The sequence below is a fragment of the Tenrec ecaudatus genome, chromosome 6, assembly GCF_050624435.1.
Source record: "Tenrec ecaudatus isolate mTenEca1 chromosome 6, mTenEca1.hap1, whole genome shotgun sequence".
NCBI classification, from domain to species: Eukaryota; Metazoa; Chordata; class Mammalia; order Afrosoricida; family Tenrecidae; genus Tenrec; species Tenrec ecaudatus.
The window spans coordinates 50,694,952-50,713,818 of NC_134535.1; the positions used below are offsets into that span (position 1 = coordinate 50,694,952).

The 18,867-nt window shown below is 41.0% G+C and overlaps 1 protein-coding gene across 2 annotated transcripts in view; it reads right to left on the reverse strand.

The window, feature by feature from the left end:
* The window catches only part of SYT1 (synaptotagmin 1), a 627,530-nt gene extending 611,966 nt beyond the window's left edge, over positions 1-15,564 (reverse strand). For both annotated transcript variants that reach the window (XM_075551237.1, XM_075551236.1), the window contains exon 1: positions 15,232-15,564. The gene's annotated coding sequence lies outside the window, so the exon portion shown is untranslated. The remainder of the gene's footprint in view (positions 1-15,231) is intronic.
* Between the last annotated feature and the right edge of the window lie 3,303 nt (positions 15,565-18,867).

Genomic DNA, 18,867 nt, shown 5'->3' on the forward strand with positions numbered 1-18,867 from the left:
AGATAAGAATGCCGGATAGGATATGACCCTAGAGATGGGAATTCCCAGAGAGAGGGAAGAAAATCTCTAAAGTTAATAGAGGGATTCAGCAAAGTTGCAGGGTGCATGGTCAACAAACAAAAATCAATTTGGTTTCTATACAGCAGCAGTGAGAGATCTGAAATGGAAATTCAGGAAACAATTCCATTTACAATAGCATCCAAGAGAACCAAATACTAGGAATATGAAGGGACTTTACAAAAGTTCATGGAATAATTGAATTAAATGATAATGAAATTTTTCTGCAGTGTTTGGATCTAACTCTAGTCTAATCAGAGATGTGAAGGGTTCATAAAGTATGAACTATAAAACACTATAGGAAGAGATCAAAGAAGACTTAGGTAAATGGAAAGATGCTCACAGATATGAACTGGATTAGAAGACACTATTGTTAAGATGTCAGTTCTACCCAAAGAAATCTATAGATTCAATTCCTATAGAAATTACAACAACCTTCTCTATAAAATTAGTAAAACCAATTCTTAACTTTCAATTGGATGGCAAGAGGACAACAAAAGCTAAAGCAACGCTCAAAGAAGAATCAAGGAGGGCTCACACTTCAAATGGAACTTAATGGAACTCTAGAGGGTTCCTCTGAGTCAGAATCCACTCAACAGCAGTGAGTGTGGTTTTTCACACAGCGATTGTACCCAAAACAGCCCCGTACTGCTTTCAAATGATAATATACACTTGTACTGATGGAAATCCAATAGTCCAGAAATAAGCCCAGCCATCTATAGTCAAGTGATTTTTACAAGGGTGTTTGCTATCACTAAATGATGGTGGAGTAATTAGATTTCCACATGCGGAAAAAGGAAACAACATCTATGTCTCACACCACATAGGAAAACTAATTTCAAATGGAATAAAGGCCTCCGCGTGTCAGCGTGCGCAGAACAAAGCACATCGGTGGACTCCAGGGGCAGGAGGGAGGGGCAGGAGGATGAGTGGTAATAAAATCCATCGCATAATTCAAGGATAGGGATGAAAAGCTGATTGTTGTAATAGCCCTACGCAAATGATACAACTGCTAAAAATGTAATTGATAAAAATTGGTGATAACACAAATATCTAATAATGCGGGCGGGGCATATGTTGTGCACTAAACTTCGACCAAGACACAAGGACTTGGGGTGGTTCCAAGCCAATTTAAGACGTAGTCCCTGTCATGTGGTCATGTACACGTTCAGCTTTTATGTGGTTAGACATCATGGACACGAACCATCCCCACACAGCCCGGACGGCTAAGCGGAAAGCTACCGGCAGTTACCGCACAGTACAGGCTTTCCCTGCGCCTGCCGGCAGCCCTGGACTGGGCGCTCCCTCCTGGTAGAGACCGAGCTCCATCCAGGGAAAGTCGCCCATTCAGAGAGTAACACAGCTGGGAAATGAACGCAGACCTGCTTTGTTTCAAACCTGTCTCAAAACTGCCATGGCCTGAAAAAGTGTCATGCTAAGTGAAATGTACCATTCGCAAACGGGCAAGCATTTTATGAGTCGACTTACATAAAATATCTAAAATACTGAAGTGTGTAGAGGCCAGAGTGTTATTAACAGACCACATCCTCAATTTGTTGGAGTACTCATTAGTTTATTTTACGATTTAAAATTATCTTCGTTATGTTATGTTGCGATTACTTTCTCTCCTTCCCTACCATGTAAATGCCTTGAATGCAGAAAATCTGTTTGCAGTGTTAGCTTTTTTTATTCCGAGCAACTGAAGCAGGGTCTGACATATACTAGAAATGTCCAAGTACTTACTGAAAAATAAATTATTCCCAAGTAATTCCTTTTCAGTCGAGTCTAGTAAAGTAGAAAAATATGGAATACTCTCATAAAAACTGATAATGTTGAGTTTGTAGTAAAATAAAACTTTGTAAATGCCTTGAAATAAATAGCCCAATTTATTCCCAAATTCTGGCTTCCACACAGGTGTCTTTGCACATATCTTCTGTTGGATGATCGTAGTTAGCTTAGTGAACAGAATCCCTCTAAGAATTGTCACATTCTATAGCTATCACCCTTTTCCTTAGAAAGCAAAGGAAAATGAGACATGGGTCTAAACAGAGTCTGCTTAAACTCCATTCACTCATCAGCCTCTGCTCTTCAGTCTTTTCACACTGGGGTAGTCATGTCAGCTATTAGACTATTTCCTATGACCACACCTGTTGGTAAATGGTCCCTGCTTCATGACCCCATTCTCACCTCCACAACTACGATGGACTCTTTCCTGGGACCACGGGGATCTTCCCAGGGCCTATAAGCCAGGGGTTCTGGTGTGGAACAGTAGGGGTCCTCTAGAAGATTTCCCCAGCTCTGAAACCAGAAGGTTTCTGTATTGCCTGGGGCTTTTGCCTGCCATGAAGTCATTACTGGCCTTCCTCTAGTAGCAGCACGCTCTTTCACTGTAGTTAATGATGCCGGTTCTCATCCCTCAACTAAGAACGGCACAGGATGTGAAAAGGCAGGGACAATTGCCGTCCCATGGTTCTGGACTTGGCGCTCATTGGACTTCAGTTTGGATCGCTGGCTTTGAGGGGGCTCGATGAATGGTGGCCCAGGACAACCACATATGTACTATATTAATGCTCTCCTTGCTTTCTTATGACATGTACTAGTCAGGAAGATATCATTCTGCCTTTGTAAATGAGTGTCACTGAAAATTTTCCCTATCACCAAACCCCATTATTCATGTCAACAATGTGCAGTCACTTAAGAATTTAATCTGTACAAGTCAACAGTTCATGTATTGCGGTCTGAAGCCAGTATATACTTGTATAATTTCCTGTTCCCAGCAATGTTTTAAATTCTATACCATTGGCTAAATTAATGGGATTATCAATAGAATTACCGTATGCCTCAAAGGGATGATTTATAATGTTCTCTATCATCAAATGATAATGTCTCTAAAGGTAATCACAGACATGTATTAAACCATAGACATATGAGCATATTCGGGGCTTTTACTTAATTCAAGCCCCAATCTAAGAACAGTTAGTTCTTATGTCAAGAAGAGATCACTGCATATGGGTGCTAAAGCCAAATGCGGTGAAGAAACCAGATGGTGCCCGGCTATCAGAAATAATAGTCTAGGGTCTTAAAGGCTTGTCTTCAAACAAGCAGCCATCTAAGTGAGGCGTCAACTAAGTCTAGATGGAAGAAGCACAGCAGCATGTGTGACCCAAGGATTGTAAATAATAAAATCCAAATCGAAAGGAGAGAATGGGAGCAGAGCTTAAATTGTGAACATTCCCTTTGCAGGGGGCTGTGGATGCCAATGGAACACGAAAATCCATTTACAGGGTCCCTTATTGATTAAGCCTCCAGTGAACCCCTCTGAACATAGTCCAGACAGACAGAAAGCATCGTATAGTTGATTAGAGCACATACACTTAGATTAAAATATACCTTATCATGTGATTTCCTTCCTGACCTATTTTAAAGTTGTTCCAGCTTTTAATATTTTCTGCTTTCTCTTTTATTGAGGTTTCTCCATGTTTTGTCTATTGTCTAGTCATTGTTGTTGACTTTTTTGTTGGTTTGTTTGCTTCCAGTTGTGCTTTATGTGATTTTCTGTATATGAAATCCAAGATAGGTAAACCTATGAAGAAAGTAGCTGGGTAAGTAATTACCTGGGGACATGACAGATGAAGTTGGGGGGAAATGGGGAGCTAAGAACGAGTGCAAGAAGAGCATGTTCTAAAACTGATTGTGGTGTTAATGGCACAACTCATTTTAATATGAATGAACAACTAAATCGCATGAAGCGTATTTGCCAATAAAACTATTAAAAAAAAGAAATACAAAGGAAAGAAGGCAGGAAGAAGCAAGGGAGGAAAAGAAAGCAGACCCAGGAGGCCCAGACTTAGGGAAATATCCCACTCCTAATAAGTAGTTATGGGCTCAAGTTACTCCCATCAAGGTTGTCCTGCACCTCTTTGTAAAACAGACACCCTTTCCTGAGGGGTTGCTAGTATTATAGCTTAGACAGTTGACAGGGAGCATGCTCATCACTGTAAAGAGCGAGCCTAGCACCAAATAAGACAAAGTAAACCTCAGATGGGAGTGAGAATTTGGAAGGACTTAGCCCTGATCATATAGTCGGCTTCCTGTTTCCTGCTGTGAATAAAGCAGTATTTTCTCTGAACTTCTGGGGAACCTAAGCTCCACAAGTCCCTGTTGTGTCTAGGCAATTGGGTGGTATTTTAACCAGTGAAAATATTTCTGATTACTAAAAAGCAGAAAGGGCAGGGTAGTCAGTTCTGCCATATAGCATTGGGGTTCTAGCCAATTTTCAAACATAATTTCATCTCTTTCTCTACAGGAATGAAAACTTCATTGGTACATCTCCCTGAAACTCATTAAGACAGAGTAAGTATCTATAAGTTTCCAAGTTCCATGTTTTTATAACATTGCCATTATAATCTTATTGCCACACAACATGAAGTGGTAAAGTTCATCTCTGATTCTTCAGTCTCTTCTGGTCACCTCTGCTTATTGGCCAACATATATCCTTCTCCTCCAGTTTAAGAGCTTAGTGATTTTATTGCCTATGGTTGGGTACTGACGTAATAGTTGTGTGACCCTGGGGGAGTTACTTAATTTTGAAAAAGGGTTCTCATTTCAAAATATGGAAGCATGATGCTAATTCCATAGAGTAATTAGGAATGTTACATAGGATAACATATGAAAAGCACACGAAAAGTGCATGGCATGTTGTAAGAACTTCAAAAGTCATTATGATTCACCTGAAAATATGTTCACCTGAAAATACCCATATATTTCTGTCCTGTGCTCCAGATAATCTTACATTATTTCTATAGGCCTCTCCCATTAAAATTCCTCTTTCCTTATATCAATCCACATAGAAATATTTATAATTGTAGGCTACCACACCTAAATGTGTTTGATTCTTAACACTTAAAAATATTGGCATTAGGGTTGAATAATTGAGATTTGAATATAATTTCTTAAAGTTTGGATGTATTATTCTCTTAAATAGTCTTTTTTATCCATTCTTACTTTGGAGTAGAAGAGAAAAATGTATCAGTAGACCCAACAATTCCCATTCATACTTGGTTCAGCTGAGAGTGTGACGGTATTGTCTGAGTACTACTGGGGACCAGAGAGGGGGGTAAAGAACTAGTGATAAAGCTACACCCCTTATTATTCATCACAGCCCTGTGCTGCCCTAGGAGCTGGTTTAGAAATAAGTGGTCTTGACTTTCCTCCTGTCCCACTGTCATGGCTTGAAGGTAAACAAGCGGCTATGTAGCTCAGAAGCAACAAAGCCGACATGGAAGAAACACACCAGCCTGTGTGATCACGAGGTGTCAAAGGGATCAGATATAAGGAATCATCAGAAAGAAAAAAAAAAAAAACCTTAGCATAGTGAATGAAGGGGGAACTGCAGAGTGGAGACCCAAGGCCCATTTGTCGGCCACTGGAGATCCCCTTGAAGAGGGGTCTAGGGGAGGAGATGAGTCAGTCAGGGTGCGATGTAGCACCAATGAAGAATACAGCTTTCCTCTAGTTCCTAAATGCTTCCTTCCCGCCAACTATCATGATCCGAATTCTATCTTGCAAGTCTGGATAGAGCAGAGAACGTACACTGGTGCAGATAGGAGCTGGAGGCACAGGGAATCCATGGCGGATGATACCTTCAGGACCAGGGGTGTGAGGGATACTGGGAGGGTAGAGGGTGAGTGGGTTGGAAAAGAGGGAACCAATTACAAGGATCTACATGTGACCTCCTCCCTGGGGGACGGACAACAGAAAAGGGGGTGAAGGGAGACGTCAGACTGGGCAAGATATGACAAAATAATAATTTATAAATTATCAAGGGCTCATGAGGGAGGGGGGAACGGGGATGGAGGGAAAAAAAAGAGGACCTGATGCAAAGGGCTTAAGTGGAGGGCATATATGTATGGATTGTGATAAGAGTTGTATGAGTTCCTAATAAAATGTTAAAAAGAAAAAAAATAAGTGGTCTACAAGTAAATAACCCAATAAAGTTACTTAATTATTATCGTAGTGATACAGCAATGGCTAAAGTCTAATTTCTCCTAGTGACTCACACTGAGTAATTTTTCTTATATTTTAGAAAACTCTGGATAATTTGAAACAAATTGAGTTACAGAATGAGAACCACAGAAATAATGATAATAACTTTTACTTATCTTTTCAAAGAGAGAATAAAGACCATGTAACCAATATTCAGACATGATGTTAGATGGCTACTTTTGTTTTAGGTAAGTAATGACAGACTAGTTCTTATCTACTGAGAAGACTACTAAACATACTTTACATTACTTTTTTCCCTTTTAAAATATAAACCTTAAAATAAAAGACTTGGTAAATGAATAATCATAGGCAAGTAACTTCCCTTATAAGTCTACTTTAGTAACTGTAAAATAGAAATTACTTCATTATCAAGATCAAATAAGTCAATAATATATTTAAAAATATACATTATACACTGTCATGAAAATATTAACTTGATTATTAAAACCCCGAGAGTACAATAAAAATGGCACTAAATAGTGCAGGCCATGTCTTTGGATTTTAAATATGATTACGCTAACCCTGTAATCAGATGGTCTAGAAATTACTAGAAAACTAGATTTTATTTGTAAGATCTTAAAAAATTCAAATCATGGACTATTCTATTCAAATGCACTGGCTATATATATAATTAAAGAAGTCGCTCCTTTGTTTATCTATACACATGCTTTGTGAAGCGAAGCTAAAATGTTCACAAACTAGGAATTAAATTTTCTTGGTCATTGACAAAAAATAAATTCAGCTAGCAGGTAGCTGGACAGGGCCAGAGATCCCAAGCTTCCAGGTAGTGATCGTTTAGGAAGATAGCAAGAGAACCGAGCAAATCTCTCTACTCAAGCAGTGAGTAGTAATATGCTTCACGGCCTAAGTACAGGCCTCAAAGTCCAGAAGTCAAGAGAAATAAATCTGTTGCTGTGTGTTCAATCTATAAATGATGAAACAACTCTCAAAGATATGACAGACCTTGTCTACTCCACTTTCTCCTGAAGGAGTCGACAATGTCCCATCATCAATATTCATTTTGTGGTGTCTTACAGTGGTTCAGAAAGTATCTACAATTCTCCTGGAAAGAAACGTAGGAAGCTTGCATATCAAATCCTTTTTTAACAGTTGAAAAGCAGAGCAGTTTTGGTCCATTAAAGGTTGAGTTGACTTTTTGTTGAAATGTCACTTTCTTGAATTATTAAACTCAGATGTAGCTCAAGGTGATTGCTTGACTTTTAAAATTTAAGATAATTTAATAAAAACTCTGAAAAAATAGATGCATTACTGATTATGTCACACAGTTAATTAAGGTTTTAATATACATGAATTTTCTGCATACATGGTGACAAACTCAAGCACTTTTAGGAAGAGAAGAGTCTGGTTTATGTACGATATTTAAACATAAAACATGCAGCCCTGAATTCTAGACATTGGTTTAGAAGGCTGTTGATTGTTCTTCCATTTATAAACAAGGCCCTGGTGCTCCAAAAATATGCTGTAATGCCCAGTGGTTCTCTTTATTCAGCCCTCCAATCTCATGAGCATGCTGGGGATTAGGCAGAAAGCCAGCCATGTAAACCAGGGTCTGGCAGACACTGCAAGTCAGAGACAGATTTCACTGCTTTGCTGCTACCTTGTTTTACTCACGAGAAACTGTCAACTTTTCTTCCTAATAACCTTGCTAACTCGAAACCTGACTACAAGGGGATCTCAGCTGTGGGTAACTGGTCCGTGATATACCACTTGTCCTTGCTTACGTGGCCTTTAAATAATTTGCCTCAAAGCTATTTCTAGATGATTTTTACCCTCAGGAGAAAGCAGATAGTGGTTTCCATTTTGTTTTCAGTAATGAACCCAGACCTACCCACTGTTTGCATTGGATAGAATACTCAGGAACGGAGCCTCCAGAGGAAAAAAAGACACTCCACTGTCTCCCCCGACCCCCACCTCACAGCGCCCCCAGAAAGAGAACAGAGCACCCTCAATGAGCATTTGGGTGACTCTGTCCAGCTGCTGGCACGGCATTCTGCTGTTTCCACGTGCAGTGACTCTCACACGAAGCTAGGAATAAAAATAGATTTTTAATAATCCATCCTAAAAGCACTCGAATGGGATGTTTCACAACAGTGGAATGCCGAAAAGCACCGTGCACTGACAAAGCAGTTCTCACCCGTCTGCGATGACGATGACGAGGTGGACATACTTATAGGTATCCATAGCAAAGGGCCAGATTGGGTTTTTCAAGTTGTAAAGCTGATGAAAGGATTTCAAAGTCTTTAAGCAATTATTTCAGTTTTATTCTGTGGAGCTAATAAGTAAAAGCACTACGCGGATTCACACCTGAGTCCTCATAAAAGGGAGAAGATGCCATGACAGGAAAGCTATTTTATAAATCAATCTAAGAGTCAGCATCACATCACATTTTTTAAATTGCTAACATTAAGTTTGGTATTGCAGGTTTTGAGTAGGTAATGTTTCCTTGTGTGTCTGTCTTGAGGTTGATAGAAATAATCCCAGAAATCTCAAAGTAGCAATTAGTAAACCAATTACTTGCTTCCTCCCCAGAGTAACAGGGCACCATATAGGCATGGGGCACTACTTCACCAAGAGCCTGGTCCACAGAGCAAACCCACCTCAGATAAACAGGAGGCCAAGAAACCTGGAGGTCAGATCAGGGGAACTGTCGCCAGGTGTTGGAAGTGAGTTTGTCTGCTTTTTCCTCTATTCCTATGTGACTGGGGAAAATGGCTCCCATTCAGGAGGGTGTGGGCAAACTGCCCAAATGCTTCACTTTTTACAGTATCCAATGTCATTTGGGTTAAAATGCATGCGAGCACTTTCCCTTTAATTGGTTAATGAAATAATTTATAAGAGAAGTCTTCATCTACTACAGGAAAAAGACAAATATTTTTACTTGTTATCTAATACCCTTTATCAAAAAAGAGCATTTCAGAATTATATATCATTTGAATTTCTAAAGCAACACACCAGTGTTGAAACAGGTTCACTAGGGCAAAGTAAGACCATGTTTCAGGATCATACATGGATTTTATTTATTGGCTGTATCAATCACATTATAATTCTTGATTACTTAACTAAACTTCTTGTGGCAAGTAGTGTGATTGTAATAGCCTGGTAGAAATCTGTTATCATTTATAAAATATACAAAAGGCTCTGAGGAATTTAGGAAATGACATCTTTTTTTTTACTGCCCCCCCCCCCCCGCCCCCCGGAAATGACATCTTAAGTAAATAGCTTCACCAGATTCTTATAAAAGCTTAAAGAGGGGATTCCCATTTTACATTGAAATTTCCCAGTTCTCATTTCATACAAAAAAAAATTGTAAAAGACATTCATTATTACTTCCAATTTCCAGAGATCTTCCTTAAACAAAACGACTAACTATGCATTTAATTACTATTTCAAAATACTATATGTCATAAAGTTACAGAAATGACCAGTAATATTTTCTTTCTATGTCTCTTACAGCCAGAGAACAAAACAAAGCAAAACCTCACTGCCCAACCTCACTGCCATGGAGTGGCTGCCACGGGATCATAGTGCCCCCTAGCACAGCGTGCATCTCTGGCCCAGAGCGGTTTCCAAGCTGTCAAATCCTTACAGGTGCAGCGCAGGGGCTCATCTTGTCACCTACACGGTGGCTGGGAAGTTTGAAAGCCAAGGGATTGGTAATTAGGAGTTCAAAGCGTAGCCCACGGAGCTCCTTTAGTAGCAGTGGGTTCAAACCCCGATCTTTCTGGTCAGCGGTTGAGCTCTGTAACAAAGACTCCACCCACACACCCACACACCCACCCACGGGCTGATGTCTGTTCTGACTCTTAGCATAGCGCAGTGGTCCTCCACCTTCCTAATCCCTGAACCCTTTCCTACAGTCCCTCACATTGTGGTGACCCCCCAACCATAAAACTATTTCCGTTGCTACTTCATAACTGTCATTTTACTACTGTTATTAATCGGGCAACTCCTGTGAAAGGGTCGTTTGCCCCCCAAAGGGGTCGCGACCCACGGGTTGAGAACCGCTGCTATGGGGCATAATGGAACTGCTTCTCAGAGTTTCTGAGGCTGTCAATCTTTACAGGATCAGATAATCTCATCTTGCTGTAGCATCCGGTGGGTTTTCACTGGGAGAGACGTGTGGGTAGCAGCCAAAGGTCTAGTCCACAGCATCATGAGCACTCTTTTCTACTTCAACAGTAACCCAGGAGATGAACTTTGACCTGTGCCACATTCGCATACTGCTAAACTATGGAAACCAACAGATACAACACAATCTGAAAGATAGGCAGAACTACTTCTCTAACAGCGTTGTTGAGTTGTCTAAAGAAAAACATTATAGCTATTGCAGAACTGAATGTTTTAAAATATCACTTTTGCATTTTCAGACACATAGCATTCATACTCAACATAACCATAAATGTACTCTTTTCATTTTATGTTAGGTTCTGATTTGTTAATAAACTCTTAAATATTGTTTTTAAATTAATGAAATACATATGTTCTTCTGAAAGGAGGCTGCAATCAGACCTCTAAAGTGATCATAAAACCACAGAAAGAACATTCCCAAAGCTTACTATTCCTACCTACAACGTGACAGTATTTCTCACTGGACATTTAAAGTAAGATATTTTCTTTCTTTAATAGGACAATAAATTTAGTTTTATTCAGATATACAGGCAAGAACAGTCTGCTCCCATACTTCCAGTAGTGAACATTAACATTTTAAAAAATATAACATAAAATAAGTTCGTTTCCCCACTGATAAACGCTGTTGTTCTTGTTTGGTACCGTAACGTATGGCTTGACTCATAGCCTCACCTTGCACAACAGAACAAAACCCTGCCTGGTCGTTTGTGGTCCAAAAAATTGTTACATTTGAGTTTACTCTTGCAGCCACTATGTCCATCCATCTACCACCCCTTTCACTATGTTTTGATAATATACAAGTATATAGTGTAATGACATTCATATGCTCTGCTATCGGTTTATCTTTTAGTCAACACCAAAGCTCTTAAAGATCTCTCCTAAAAGACTCAGAAGCTGAAGCAAAAGTTCCGTTTCATCTACACTGAAAAAATTCAATTCCTGCTTTAAAAATGGCCACATTCTGTAAAGAAAGATAAATCAAGATTACAAAGCGATTATTAAAAAACAAACAAAAAACCCAAAACGTTTCTTTCCTTAAGAAAATAAGTGAAAAGAACACAATCAACACCTCCCTTTCCCTGCAAAAGGAATGATAATCATATCATTAAAGTATGTAAGATATTAAGAACATTACACTTAAAGTAAACATCGAAAGAAACACCACTGAAAGCTTTAGAAAGACAAAAATCTTAGCATCCTGTCCTGCCCAAATCATGTAAAGAAAAGAAGACATGTATTTGTTACCTGTATAGTGATATAAGAATGCACCTTTGTCTATTGAAGATCTTTTTATCCATGATCTATATAAAAATTAATTCTTCCCAAATCCACAGAAGAACTTAATTAAAGAAAAGATCTATGTCTCCATTAATATAATGTCTGAGTAGCTCTAGCTTTTCAAGTAAGACCCATTAAAAGCAGCCAAAAGCATTATCTTTCTTTGAATAGTATTTTTGACACCAGTACCCTTGAGTTTCCGCTACCTATCTGATTCTGTTTATTAGTCTATAAACTCATTTTCTTAAAATGTACATATTTTCAGAAGATATATAATGTATTCTAAATATATAAATGCTAATTAAAATTTCATTTAAACTGCTTTATATTTCATTGCTATTTTAATAGCTTTGACCAACTTCATTGGATAACAAGTTTAGCCAGCAAGCATCTTAACCTATTGGTACAGATCTATTTATGAGTAATAAACCATTTAAAAATATATCAAAACTGGATTCAATATTTAATTTTTAAAGTATTTTGAAAAATCCTTTATCCTATGGCAGAAAGCCTAACAGCATTCTTGATTTTCTGTAAAATTACAGTAAATTTGTTCCATTATGTTATAAAACTTTTATTTTTGCTCTCACCTGAAAAATCATCTAATCACTACCGTTAGGGAAAAAAAATTAAGCTCCAATTCAGAACTAATAATATTTCCTCCCCGCTGTTGCACAAACTCAAAATCACATGAGTAGTAGCATCTCAGGCTCAAAAAATGTCCATGTTAATTCTGTGGCCCTTAAGATTACTATTCTGTGACTTCATTCTAAGTTTATTGAATACATTGACATCAAATGAGATGAAGTGATATTATGTCCAAGATGTTATTAGGCTATCTGAAAATTCAAAGTAAGTTTCAGATGGTTAACATGTTTTGCATTTTATTTATTTTGTTCTGGTTCATTTTGCAAAAATAATTAAGACAAGTTATTATATTCTAGCCTTCTTTTCACTTAGGATCAAGTGTGGTATGCAAATCTTACAATGCAAATACCAACCTATCCATCATCTGGTTTCCTTATCAGACTCATATGATAATAATCTGACCAGATAGAATAACTAGTGTTTTCATGAAATGAAGTTTAAAGACTATTTTTCAAACAAATCCCTATTGGTGTTTATTGTGTGTGAAATTAGTATTTTAGTTTTTTTCTGCATAATAGCAATCTTTAGTTCTGGTAAAAATAACCCAAAATATAACTATATATTTGCTTGGAAACCTTAATGAGATTTATGAAGATCCCCTTTAAAGAGATAGCGATTGGAGAGATAGAACTGTCATGCTAGAAGGTTTTCTGTGAGGTGACAGGACAATAATTTCTTAAGCCATTACTTTCTTCTTTTGGGTCCTTTGTAAAAGCCTCTCCTCAGTCCATCACTATGTACTGGTGTTAGCTCTGACTTCTAATATATAAAGGCTTAAATTCCCATATGTATATGAAATTCAACACTCATGTATATTTCTAGTACCGATGTTTGCCATAATTAACATTTATTAAAAAGTCATAAAAACAGATACCTCAGATCGAGGCCAAACTTTTGTATTTTTCTTAAGACAGTGAAGAAAGAAGCAAACAAAACCTTCTCTTGCTGTCATGGAAAGTGGTTGGTTTCATTTTGGTACATCTCTTCCTGTCTAAACTTGTTCGTTCAGTAGTATATACACATGAGGTAATTAAGTGCTTGTCCTTTTGTCCTTGTAACCAAAAGGTGGCGTCTCTAAAAACTGGAGTGAGCATTTTAACTGTGATGCTACATTAAAAAAAAAAAAGGTTGTAGTCATTTCATGGCAAAGCCCTAGCATTTTGACTCTGGGCGCCTGCTGAGGTAGGAGAGAGAACTGACTCAAACAGAAAATGGCTTAGGAAATAATACACATTGCACTAATGACAAAGTCAACTCTTAGTCAAGTTAAAGTATAAACATAAGCACTAAAAATATGTGGAGGAAACAAGACTTTCTGGGCTATGTACCCTAAGTCCGTAAGGTCAGGAAGAGTTACAAGGATTCCCACTCCTATCGCATCCCTATAGACATCTAGGGAAGAATAAAAAGATGAGGTCGAGCATTTCCCCTGACGGTCAACAAAGAATTTATCTGGATTACTAACATCTGTTGGCTTTTCAGGGCTTATTTAGGACCGACCTGGGATGCTTTCCCATTATATTTAACCAGGCACTGCTCTCTCTCCTCCCACCAGACAGTAATAACTTAGCTGTCTCTGATGAGTAATATGAAAAGACAGCTTATATCACTGAAGGAAGAATTAGAGATTATGGAAGCTACCTTCAAGACTCTTTCCAAGTACCGTTTACATGACCTGTTATGAAGGCCACAGGGACACCTGTTTTTTCGGTGTGTGTTTTTTAATTTCCCTCTTTCTTAAAACAAGACACAAGCACAACATTTCCCCTATACGATTTTATTTTTTATTTGAGGCTCTCTTCCTACCGTTACTTTCTAAACTTTGTTGAGCAAGAGATTCTTGAACAACTGAGCCTCCACGTACCTTCTACAGGAGAGCTGGAATTGCATAAACATCATGTTTACATCGATTGCATGCTATCATGCTGAAAGAAAACAAGCGAAGGCACGGCTTTGAACGCTAGGCAGAAAAAATAAAGTCGGCAGTAGAACAGTAAAATGAACTGAATATCCATGCACAAAGGTGGCTTTTACGTAAAAGTTAAATGGTTGCTTAATTTTCCCCAAGGCTAAATATTCGACAAAGTGAATTTCAACCTGCACACAGAGCGAAATAGAAGATTAGCTTCCTCAAAGTAGAAATCCAAACCTCCTGAGAATATCGGTATTGGTTATAAACGTCTGGAAACTTTACATTTTGCCCATCTCATCAACCTACAGACCACTCCAGAGAGTCTCAGCGAAGTGATGCTTATTTTAAAAATTTATTTCTTGACTCAAAAGCCCCTCAAAGTTGAGACATTAACAGTGTTGTGCAATACCAAAGAGCCCCACAGGACAGATGGAATCAGGGGAAGTCAGATGGCCAGCGCTTACAAGCAACAGCAATTAAGCAGCTGAAAGTGGGTTGGATGGTGGGTTTATTTTTGTTCCATTTGAAGAAAAGAAGTGAGAGACGGAGCCACTCCAAGGAGATCAAATCAAACTTGATGCTTCCCCTCCTCAGGCAGCCCGGAGCTGGGGAGCTCGTCTACCCCCCTATTCCGGTTAATTGCTTTCTGCACTCTAATTTTCCCGTTGATTGTATTCTATTTTATCCCTCCACTAGGCAAGACGAAATCTTTCCCTTGTCTTCACCACCACCACCCTCCCCCCTCAATTTCATCTCAGAAAAGGCGATCCCACCCACCCCACCCCACCCCACGCCCAAGGTGGAGAAAGATACACTGCCCCAGTTTAGAATGGGAGAAGGGTGACAGACAGAGAGGAGGGGCTTGGGGGTTGGGGGCAGCGGAGAGAGAAGGGAGGAAAGAAGAGGGAGTGAGAAGATGGGAGATACCCAGCATCAACTCCAGGCTCAAAATCACGGGCGTTGTACAAAGTGCCGTTCCAGGAGAGGCACATGTGGTCGCATTACAACCCTCACAATAGGCCACCCGCGGCTCTCTTCCTAGTTCCCAGTCGCCAACCACCCAAACCCAAGTGTACCGAGAAGAAAACCAAGCACTCGGGCGCCGCTGAGGTGGCCGCGCCGCCAGTCCCGCGCTGCCTTACCTGGAGGAAGAACCGGGAGGTGGTGCCGGGTCTCAGTCCCCACTGCCGTCCGCACGGGCCCGGGGGAGGCACGCGCCTTCTCCTGACGCCTTTGCTCCCGGAGGGGCAGTCTGCAACACAAAAGGGGTGTGTGGGTGTGGGTGTGTGGGAGGTTTCCCAGGGCCACCAGCTGGTCCCAGCTGGCCGCCCCCACCCTACACACACCCCTTCGGGGCGCTGAGCCCCTGGCTCTGCTGCACAGCACCCTGCGGGGCTCGCCCGGGGTGCAGCCTCAAGTTGCCGCCGCTAACTGCCGCCGCCGCCGCCGGAGGAGGAGAAGGTGGAAAGACAGTGGGGGCAGTTCTCGGGCTAAAGCATCCCCACACTGCAGCTTCTCCAGGAATCCCTCCCGCGAGGAGGCGGCCGCCCATCAGCTCCCAGCCCTGGGCCCCTGATTGGCTGGGCCGCGGGGACGCTGGGCGCAGGAGCCAATCAACGCACACTCATAATAGGTGGATCCGCTCCGCCAGCAGCGCCCATCCCAGTTCTGAGTGTCTCTCCATCCCCACCGCGGACTGGGACCCGGGGCGGGGGGCTGGGGAGGGCCCGGGGAGGAGGGACACTAAGAGGGGGGACACATGCCAAGGAGACACGGCCAACGGCGGCAGATCAAGCCTCTGGGTAGGCGCAGGGCTGCCCCACAACCTGTTCTGCAAGCCATGGGCACCGAAGGAGGAGGCAGCATAATACAAAGCTTTTTTTTTTTTTTTTACTTTCCATCAAAACCTGCCGGTACTGAGCATGCCCAGACCGCAACAGCGCCCTAGGAGTTTCGCTGTGTGGGGGGTTACCGGTGGGTTGGGGGGTTCGCCCAGCTGGGAGCGGGCAGGGCGAGGCAGAAGTTTGTCTGTGGTCGTTGACCCGGCGGAGTTGTGCAGGCGGCGCCCGGCGAGGAGCCGACGGGGTTCGGAGCAAGTGTCCTCCGGCTGAGCCCCAGGGAGGGGGCCCAGCGCCACGGGCGACGGCTCCGATGATGATTCGGGCGGGGTTCGGGATGCAAGTGGGGAACGAACGCGTCCTCGGGTGGCTGGACTTCTGGGTCCCGAGGCGCAGGGGAAGCGCCTTCCTCGAGGCGGGGCGGACCCCACCCAGGCGGGCGGCGGAGAGTGCGCCCGGAGTTTCCACGGCAGCGGCCACTAAGTTTGCAGACTCGCGTGGCGCGCGCCGTCGTGGAGGACGCTCCCTCTGGCCGCCCCCTGCCCGTCTTCCGTCCCGTCGGCGCGGCGGCAACGAGGCGGGGGTCCCCTCTCGCTCCCTCCCCGGGGAAGTTCTGCCCTGAAGTAAGCAGCTTTCCCCCGGGAGCAAGCCGGTGAGGATTGCCTCTAAGCCCTGGCAATTTTTAGCCAGGTGAAGCGGAGGGAGGCCGAACAGGGCGGGGGCGCGAGCGGAGCCCCGCCCTGCGGAGGAGCAAGTCCATTAGCTGCTCCACAGGTGAAAGGCTTTCAGATGTGCCAGGCGTGGTTTCCTCTTCTCACTCCACTTGACCTTGTCCAATGGCCTTTAACTCTCTTATTGGTTTTGTTTGGCAAATCCTAGGAGTGTGTGTAAACTTGATCAATAGCTGCGAATGAGAACTCCACTAATTGGGTTCTTTATTTTACTGAGCAGATTATGTTGGCGTCTCAGGTAAGGAAATAAATAGCTATCTCAATTCCCCAACCCCATCCACTTTGAACTGGAGTTTTATTAACATTGGTTTGCAAAGGTAACTGTAGCAAGAATTCAATTAACGGTAACACGTTTCTTCAAGTTTTTAATTAAATCTCTCCGATTTATGTAATGTTTAAGATTAATGCCGTACTCTGAGTATAAGGGGAAAGGACACAACTTTGAAATTAACATCTGCTTCGAAGTGGCGAATACTCATTATTTTGGCTACGTTTATCGGAAGGGGCATCAAAAGAATGAACCCTAAAATTTTAACTCTGTAAATATTCCTTTTCCATTTTCTAGAATATCTTCAGATATTTATTTTAATATAGTTTGATATTTAGTAAACAGATAATAGATGTTGGTATTAAAATGTTCTTAAGTATTTGTTGAAAGTGAAAATGAAAAAGAAGCAGTATTCTCGTTCTTTAGTAAATGTATTTGTAGGAGAGATGATTATAATTACCACCTAGTAGAGAGCTTTATCCTATAAATATGCTAAACTCACTACCTACATTCTAATACTGAAAAATCTTTGGTATTCATATTCATCAATCGCTTCATATATAAAATAGTAAAATATGTTAGATTATAATAAACTGAGTATGATACAGATAAGTTGTCTCTTTTGCAAGTCCTGATTTTATCATATACTTCTAAGATTATTTCTTTTCCTCCCCACATCCCATCTTACATAATAATGTTTCTATCTCAGTGTTCAAAATCCCAGACAACATGAGTAGTACCAGATGTTGCTACGCTGGAGTTGCCCAAAGGAGGCTAACAATTAAAATAGGAAATGGGTTTTACATGTATGTTGTCTTTAACTTTAGAAGTAATAGTATTTATATTTGTGGATACTAAGAAAACATACATACTGAATGTTGCTTGTGTTAGCCCAGGTTGACTAGAGAAACGAAAGCAGAGACATTCATATGAGAGCTTTATATCAAGAAGGAGTTATATATAAAAAACAAAAACAAACAAAAAAAATCCCAGCCCAGTCGAGATCAAATCGTTAAGCCCAATATTAATCCTTAAATCCCTCTTCAGACTCACTCAGCTGCAAGCAATGATGCAAAATGCAGGAAGATCTCGGGCCAGTGGGTGGGAAGTTTTGTGGGTCAGAAGGGCTGGTGCAGGTCTCCAAGTCTCTCTTCAACAGGAAGGGGAAAGCAGAAAGAGAGGGGGGAGGTTCCCAGCACCCTCCTGGTGAGAAGGTCACGCCCACAAGTAAGCAGCATCAGGCTGTGACATGATCGACAGGTTAGACACCACCCCAACATTTTTTTTTAGTTGACGTGAAATTATGCAGCTACCCTAGTGATAGACTTTAGATTCTGCACCACTAAAAGTTTCATCATCTCGCCTTACATTCTCCTCAAAATGTGGCAATGAATGAATGAAGGAATATTTCCAACTAATATTACTGGTTGAACAACATCCTATTCTTCTGTTGCTAATGGTATAATATATAGTTCCTCTTTGCTCTTTATCTCAGATCCATCTCCATTAAAAAGAGGATAAATTTAATTGCCCTCTCTCTCCTTCTGACTTTCCTTTTCTTTGGTCCTTTAAAAGAATTATTTTTAAGAATAGTTTTGTTGGTATATAATTCACATTTCAGCATTCAATCAGTCCATTATATTGAGAAGAGTTGCACAATCATCTCCACAATCCATTTCCGAACATTTTCCTTCATGTACTCATTGTTGTCAGCTACCCATTTCCCCCAATCTCCACAGCTGTGCCCCTCGTTACGCATCAATCCAGTAATTGTCTCTATAGATTTACCTATCCTGGGCTTCAGATACAGAAAATCAAACAAGACACAAACAGGAAGCAAATCAACAAAGCTCTAGAACAATGTCATAAAACAAAACATAGGAGGGAGGGGGAAAAAAAAAGAGGACCTGATGCAAAGGGCTTAAGTGGAGAGCAAATGCT